This window comes from Bidens hawaiensis, unplaced genomic scaffold, assembly GCF_021521415.1.
Source record: "Bidens hawaiensis isolate Kalapana, Puna unplaced genomic scaffold, B.hawaiensis_p1.1 tig00000702_1, whole genome shotgun sequence".
Classification (NCBI taxonomy): domain Eukaryota; kingdom Viridiplantae; phylum Streptophyta; class Magnoliopsida; order Asterales; family Asteraceae; genus Bidens; species Bidens hawaiensis.
The window spans coordinates 5,591,657-5,598,744 of NW_027491042.1; the positions used below are offsets into that span (position 1 = coordinate 5,591,657).

Sequence of the window (7,088 nt, forward strand, 5' to 3'; positions counted from 1 at the left end):
TCACAAGCAACCACAAAACACGGTCGGACCAGATTTGCATATTATGAAACAATCACACAATAAATCGGGCAAGCTTTTGGTCAAACAAAACAAATAAATTTTTACCAAAATATAAAGTTTCCCTATAAACAATTAGATCAGAAACTTTAAAACCAGTTAAAGTTTGTGTTCTAATTCCGGTTAAAAGACCGGTACCGACTCGCATGTTGTAACCAAGGCTCTGATACCACTGTAGGGTTTCGGTGGTGATCAGTCAAAATTATTTATTAAAACCCGGTTCAATAAATATGACAACTAAGCGAGTTAAGCGAATTTAATGTTCGGTGCCCAAGGTGTAACTCTTACAGGTCATAACTCGACCAGCTACGTTAATTTAATCGGACCGCTCCATATTTTCCAACAGGTGGCACTGTGGTTGCGAATGTGACAATGATGGTGATGCCGTTACCCCCTCTGCCGTCCACACAATTTTTAAATGACCCATTTAGACTCGTATCTATTTTGCCCAATATTGCTTTTGATCCTTACCAACCCGACCCCTTAGCTAGGCCTAATAATTCTAGTTCAATTTTTCTCACATGGATACTTTTATCTGCTTATCTCCACAATTTTGTGTCACAAATGAAATAACGAATTATGTGTAACCTTCAAAACACCATCCACAAATAACGTTTGAATAATATGTGTTCTTAAAACATGAGTCTAACCAAGCATATATATATATATATAGTTTAACCGTTATTAACTGCCATGTGTGTAATAATCTATACATCTCGATCTCTCTTGGTCCCGAGTCTCTCTCCTAACAAATCTCTTCTCCATTTTCATGTTCAAATTATTATTATTTTTATTTCCATAAAACAATCCGACAGAAACGGAACCAAATCGGAATTACGATCAAACTATTCATTCACATGCATGCATGCATGCATGCATATTATTATTAATCAACTAAATAAATTAATATAGGGTTTTCTCTTTTGATGATTTGATCGGTTGAATGGCCGTGAACGAATGGATCAACGGGTATTTAGAGGCGATTTTGAATAGTAAATCGTCGAATATAGACGAGAACAAGGAGAAATTGCGAGAACAAGGTCAATTCAATCCCACCAAATATTTTGTGGAGGAAGTGGTTACGGGAGTCGACGAGACTGATTTGCATCGGACATGGATCAAGGTCGTTGCCACGAGGAACACCAGAGAACGGAGTTCCAGACTCGAGAATATGTGTTGGAGGATATGGCATCTCACTCGCAAAAAGAGAAGATTCGAAAGGGAACAAGGGCGCATCGATGTAAGGGAGGACATGTCGGAAGACATGTCAGAATCCGAGAAAGGAGATATTGGGGATTTAGGTGACAGCCCGAATAAGACTTACCAGCAAAGTGCTTCTAACGTGGAAGCTTGGTCCGATGATAGAAAAGAGAAGAAGCTTTACATTGTGCTCATAAGGTTTTCATCACTTTTATTATTATATATATCTTTCATTTAGAAACATGAGTTAAATAACATTTATGTACTCAAACAGTTTGCACGGTTTGGTTCGTGGAGAAAATATGGAGCTTGGTCGTGATTCTGATACGGGTGGTCAGGTAGTTTAGTTATCAATAGATGTTCAAGTTATATTTGTTTAAAATGGTCTAACATGTAAAATGAAACGGGTTGGCGTGCCATAATCAAGTTGTAAATGTGTTAATGGTTGTTGAGTTGTGAAAAATGGGTTAAACGAGTCATAAACGATTTGGCAGGTCGACCTGTTTACTAAATGGGTTAAACTTATTAATCCGAACACGATCTTCTAATTAAATAGGTCAACTCGCACACAACCCATTTAACCCGTTTATTTAAACATGTATAACGGGTTAATGGGTAGTAAACTAATAATCAAGTTATAAACGTGTCAATATAGTTGCCGAGTTGTAAACAAATGGGTTAAGCGGGTTAGTCAGTCGACGTGTTTTATTAAGCGTTGATTGGTCGACATGTTTACTAAACAGGTTAACCCGAACACGACCCGTTTTTAAAAAAAATGTACTTGCTATTATTCTGATTGTTTTTTTTCCTCGTTATAATAGATCAAGTATGTTGTAGAGCTTGCTCGGGCACTGGCTAAGACGCCGGGTGTGTATAGAGTCGATCTATTCACCCGCCAGGTGTCATCACCCGAGGTAGATTGGAGCTATGGAGAGCCCACTGAGATGTTGACAGCTGGCACGGACGATCCTGATGACGACGTTGGTGAGAGCAGCGGGGCTTATATTATAAGAATACCATTCGGCCCGCGTGACAAGTACCTTAGAAAAGAATTACTTTGGAACCACATCCAAGAGTTTGTTGATGGTGCACTTGCTCCCATTCTCAACATGTCAACCGCATTGGGCGAACAAATAGGCGGGGGCAACCCCGTGTGGCCATATGTGATTCATGGTCATTATGCAGACGCAGGTGACAGTGCAGCTATTCTTTCGGGTGCACTTAATGTTCCCATGGTTTTAACCGGGCATTCGCTTGGTAGGAACAAGCTAGAACAACTTCTTAAGCAAGGCAGGCAGTCGAAAGAAGATATTAATTCGACTTATAGGATAATGAGAAGGATTGAAGCAGAAGAGCTTTCGTTAGATGCAGCTGAACTTGTGATTACAAGCACAAAACAAGAAATTGATGAGCAGTGGGGTTTGTATGATGGGTTTGATGTCAAGCTTGAGAAAGTTTTGCGGGCGCGTGTCAGACAAGGTGTTGATTGTCATGGTAGATTTATGCCGAGGATGGCGGTAATGTTCTTTTAATCTTACCAGAAAAATATGTTATCATTATAATCTTATTTGAGGTTTCATTAAGCTTCATTTGCATGTTTAACTCTATTTAACAATCTATAAAGTAGATATAAAATTAGGCAGTGCTATAAATATGATACAGAATTCATAGTTCAATAGGGGTGTGCGATGGGTTCGTTTTGAGCTCAAACAAAAATTCAGTTTTTGGTTTTTGTAAACCTGTTGACTTTGGTTTTCTCGAACAATGGGTTCAGTTCAGTTTTGGCATTTAGGCTTGAAGTTTTAGGCCAGAAAACAATTATCTAAATTAATGAATTTGGGTTGGGGCCTAAATGTTTTGGTTTTTATGGATCCAGATTGGTTATAATCCAGTTCGTTTTTTATGGTTTTCAGTATATGCAAAACTAAAACCGAACTAAAAATTTAGCTTTTGAAAAAAGCATTAAACCAAGCCACTGGTTTTAGGTTGTGTTCAGTTATGTCAGTTACTTCGGTTACATGTTTGTTATCTTGGTTAATAATAATAAAAATAATTTATTCCAGGTTATTCCTCCCGGGATGGATTTCAGTAGGGTCATCCAAGAAGCAAATGAGGCTGATGGGGACCCACCATTAACCAACACAGAAGGGTCTTCTCCAAAAACAGTGCCACCAATATGGTCAGAAGTATGTAAACATATACATGGTTTTTGTAAAATAATACATGTCATTTTTCATCTCTCTTGTGCATTTGTTTATCAGTAAAACGTTTGTTGCAGGTTATGCGGTTTCTAACAAATCCACACAAACCGATGATATTAGCATTGTCAAGACCAGATCCTAAGAAAAACATTACTACACTTTTGAAGGCTTTTGGAGAATGTCACTCTTTGAGAGGGCTTGCTAATCTTGTAAGTAGACCAGCTTGGTTTATGCGACTATATATGTATGTATTTTTGTTAACTTAACGAAAGATGTCCAAAACAGACACTTATAATGGGAGATAGAGATGATATAGACGAGATGACTGCTGGCAACGCTTGTGTGCTTACAACCGTACTGAAACTAGTGGACAAATATGATCTATATGGTCAAGTCGCGTTTCCTAAGCATCATAAGCAAAACGATGTTCCAGAAATCTACCGTCTTGCAGCCAAAACTAAGGTCTACAAGTTTTGATCATTTGTATATAATATGTACTGATGCAATCCCTTTTACTTATTTGCATATAATAAGTTGTGACTAGAACTTTGAATTATTTTTGTGACAGGGTGTTTTTATAAATCCTGCTTTGGTGGAACCTTTTGGGCTTACGTTGATTGAGGTTTGTTGTTATAGTCTTCCCGATTTGCATAATTTACCTTTTTTTTACTTTAGCACCAAAAGTTGGTATAATTTGATATGTAGGCTGCAGCTCATGGACTTCCTATGGTAGCAACTAAAAATGGTGGCCCTGTTGATATTCATAGAGTATGTTATGTTGTTCCTTTTTATATTTCAAAGTATGCATTTTATATGGTTAACACACCATTGTTCTATTTAAGGAGAGCGTTTGAATTTATGTTTTGAAATTGATTATTTCCATAATCAGTTTTAATATTTGGATAAACAAATCATGCTTCTGAGCATTTTGAAATTGATTATTTATATCACACAAGCATATTCTAAACACACATCCAAACAACCCCTTAAGTAGCATGTAAAAACCAGTGGTCATATATGTACACAATTGCAGGCACTAAACAACGGGCTACTCATCGACCCGCATGATCAACAAGGGATATCTAACGCGCTACTTAAACTACTGTCCGAGAAGACTTTATGGCAGGAGTGCCAAAAAAGTGGCTGGAAAAACATACTTATTCTCATGGCCCGAACATTGCCAGACATATCTAACACGCGTGGCATCATGTCGCATGAGACACCCCGCCTGGAAAACCGACACCCCTGCAGAAGGAATGTCAAAAGACGATTCCTTAAACGACTCACTTCGAGACGTACAAGATGCGTCATTGCTCTTATCCATAGACGGAGACCGATCGTATTCAATTAACGACTCGTCAGATGGTGGTGGAGATATTCAAGATCAAGTGACAAGAGTAATGAGCAAGATGACAAAGCCTCAATCCTCGGAAAAAGTTGGTGACATGAATAGTAATAGTACTAGTAATAATAATAAGTATCCGGTGTTAAGGAAGAGACGAAAGCTGATTGTCATAGCGGTTGATTATTATGATAGCAAAGGAGAGCCTGAAAAAGCTATGATTAATGTTATACAAGAGACGTTTAACACGATTAAAATTGATGCGCAATTCGGAAAAGGAGTAGGTTTTGCTATATCCACAGCTATGCCATTATCAGAACTAGTGGATTTCTTGAAAAAGGGAAATATTAAGGTGCATGAGTTTGATGCTATGGTGTGTAGTAGTGGAAGTGAAGTATATTATCCGTGTGCTTGTGAAGAAAATGATGAGCTCTATCCGGATCCGGATTATGCAACACATGTTGAGTACAGATGGGGTTCAGATGGTATCAAGAAAACCGCTTGGAAGTTGATGAATACGCCAGAAGATCAAGACGGAAAATCTGGGAAACCTTTAAAAGTGATTGAAGAAGATGCGAAATCTAGCAATTCACATTGTCTGTCTTTTCTGATTAAAAATGTTGAGAAGGTGTAAAACATAAGTTATAAGTTGTATAGCTGTATAATCCAACTGATTTGTGAATAACCTTTTTTATGATATTAATCTTGCAGGCAAGAAAAGTGGATGATTTAAGACAGAAGTTTAGAATGAGGGGTCTTAGGTGCCATCTTATGTATTGTAGAAACTCTACAAGAATGCAAGTGATTCCTCTCCTCGCCTCTCGAGCACAAGCGCTTAGGTAAATCATTTCACTCGCGAATGTGTAGATTTGGGTTCGTGTTTCGCCTTTAAACGGGAAACGGGCCAAATGAAAAAGACTTTAGCTCAAAGGTCAAACTGTCACATGAGTATGGGTTGAAAGTAGTATTTTTTTTATATTTAATGCATTATCTATTCAAAATTTAGAAGTTGAAAATTAACATAAACTGATCCGACTCATTTCAGTACGCATGTTAAAAGTTAAAACGACCCTTAACACAAATATGTTTTAACCAGTTGCCTAACATTTAACTTTATTTGTTATGGTCAATAGGTTTTTCTTTGTGCGTTGGAGATTAAACGTTGCCAATATGTACGTGCTCCTTGGTTAAACGGGTGACACAGATTATGAAGAACTCATATCGGGGACACACAAGACGTTGATTCTAAAAGGACTTGTTAAAACAGGTTCTGAAGGATTGCTTAGAACCAAGGGTAGCTACTACAAGGAGGATATAGTTCCTGAAGAGAGCCCTTGCGTTGCCTATATTAATTCAACTAAAGCCGAAGATATTGCAAGTGCATTAACGGGACTTTCTAAATGTGACTCATGATCATGAATATTTGATGTCAACCACTTAACTTTAACTTTTTTTCCAACCTGTTGTGGGCGCGGTAATAACATGTATCAATAGTGTCTTACGATATGAGTTTACATCGAAATTTATTTGGCTAGATGGTCGGATTTTCACTCTTGTAAGTTGCATTTCGGTTGTTAATGTATTCATTCTACAAATATGCACATGTAAATACATTACTGATCTTGAGAGATGATGATCTACAAGAACAATTTCATTGTAATTGTGAAAATAAAAAGTATTATGTGTGTCATGTTGATACATTTCTTTGTTATCTTTTTTCAAGTTATCGAAGTCGGCAAGTCGATGATAGAGTGTTTTCTCCTTTTAAGGAACCACCTTGTGTATCAAAACCGGTCAAACTAAACCGTTAATGCGCATATTTTGGAACACCAATCTTGTAATAAAACTAGTCTCATCCATAGGGGAGATAATGTCTCATAAGTAGGGGCAAATTTATGTAGTCCCACAAGGGCGGAAAAGGTAAACAAAAAAAAAATTGGAGTGAACCTTTATACAAAACTAACAAGTGGTGTAGTGGTTAAGGCTTTGGTTTGTAACAACAAGGTCCTAAGTTTGAATGCTCTCGGTTTTAACCTTTAGATAATTATATGAACTTTTAGTAATTTTGTTATTTTACTGCCGGTGAATGTTATAGGATTGAATAAATATTGTCCAAAACATCCAATACCTAAAAACTAATAAATAAATGTTAATGTGAAAGTAGTTGTCTTTATGTTATTATTGCTTATCCTTTTCCTTTTTAATATTTTTTTCTTAATAATATACCAACACCTCAGTAGTCTTGTAACTAAATTGTCATATTTGTTCATAAAGGTTGTAATATAGTT

The 7,088-nt window shown here is 37.0% G+C and overlaps 1 pseudogene across 1 annotated transcript; it reads left to right on the forward strand.

The window, feature by feature from the left end:
• The first annotated feature begins 783 nt into the window (after positions 1 to 783).
• LOC143532761 (putative sucrose-phosphate synthase 2) lies at positions 784 to 6,652 on the forward strand (annotated as a pseudogene). Its single transcript, XR_013135242.1, has 11 exons — positions 784 to 1,455; positions 1,532 to 1,595; positions 2,079 to 2,774; positions 3,321 to 3,443; positions 3,536 to 3,667; positions 3,744 to 3,920; positions 4,027 to 4,080; positions 4,164 to 4,226; positions 4,492 to 5,428; positions 5,512 to 5,639; positions 5,934 to 6,652. The product of XR_013135242.1 is annotated as a putative sucrose-phosphate synthase 2 (transcript).
• The last annotated feature ends 436 nt before the right edge of the window (positions 6,653 to 7,088 follow it).